Genomic DNA, 1083 nt, shown 5'->3' with positions numbered 1-1083 from the left:
GTGCACCCTTCTTGTTTCGCCCCTGTATGTGTGGTGTCAGACCAGGCACAATTCCTGCACTAGTGCTTTCCCCGTAGCCCTGTGGATCAGTGAGGGGATGCCATGTCTTATAGTGGGGCCAGTCCTCTGGTCCTCTCTTGGATGCTCCAAGCAGGAATGTTGTCCTCGAGGCTTGGTGGGCCAGAATGCCGCTCTTTCTCCCCCTCCCTCTTTCACTCTCTCTGGTATGGGCAGACCCACCACTCTCCCAAAGCTATAGCTTCACTACTGTCCTCGAAAGTGCATTATTCTTGGAAGATGGCCAACAAAGTTGGGATTGGGTCTGGCCCCGCAGTCCTCTCTGTTAGTTTGCTGCTCCATGCCGTTATGCTGCCCTCAAGACTTGGTACACTGGGATGAGGTCTAGACCCACTATCCCTTTCTTGTAGAGACCTAAACAATACCCTCCCTGAACTTGGGTTAGTGCCTTGTTCCTCCACCACCCTCTTCTTTTTTTTTTTCATTTTTCTTTTCCCCTCCTTTTTAGTTGGCTGGCATATGCATCCCTGGGTTGGTTCTGGCACACTGGATCTTGCCCCTGGAATTTATGCTTTTCCCCTGTACCCATTGTGCTTTTAAAGGTTACCTAGTGGACTCATGTTTTACTTGTCTTTTTGTACTAGGCTTACATTGCTAAGCATAATTTCCTCCAGCTCTTTCCATGAGACGATGTACTTCATGGGTTCATCACTTCCATTTAGGTATGCGTAGTACTCTATTTTATGTACAGTAGAACCCCAGTACTCAACCACATCAATACTCAACATAAACAGATTTCGATTAGAAATGTCAAGAAAATTTTTCATTGGAGCCCTAACAAAACATTGAAATCCAACCCAACGCACATGATTTTTGTAAACAAAAGAAACAAAATAAGTTTGTGTTTTGGTCACTCGGCGCTAATTGGCATGGTTAGTATACATCGTTTAAGCCTTTTGTGGCTGTGTTCCAAGCGTTTTGCTATAATTTTCTTAGTTTTTGTGAGTTTTTGCATTGTTTTAGATAAAAACATGGGTCCTAAGAAAGAATTTTTTGAAAAGTATC

The sequence above is a fragment of the Echinops telfairi genome, unplaced genomic scaffold, assembly GCF_000313985.2.
Source record: "Echinops telfairi isolate 266 unplaced genomic scaffold, ASM31398v2 ScPeMD7_7462;HRSCAF=8500, whole genome shotgun sequence".
NCBI lineage: Eukaryota > Metazoa > Chordata > Mammalia > Afrosoricida > Tenrecidae > Echinops > Echinops telfairi.
The sequence above is the reverse complement of the archived record's forward strand: the minus strand, read 5'-3'. Positions refer to the sequence as shown.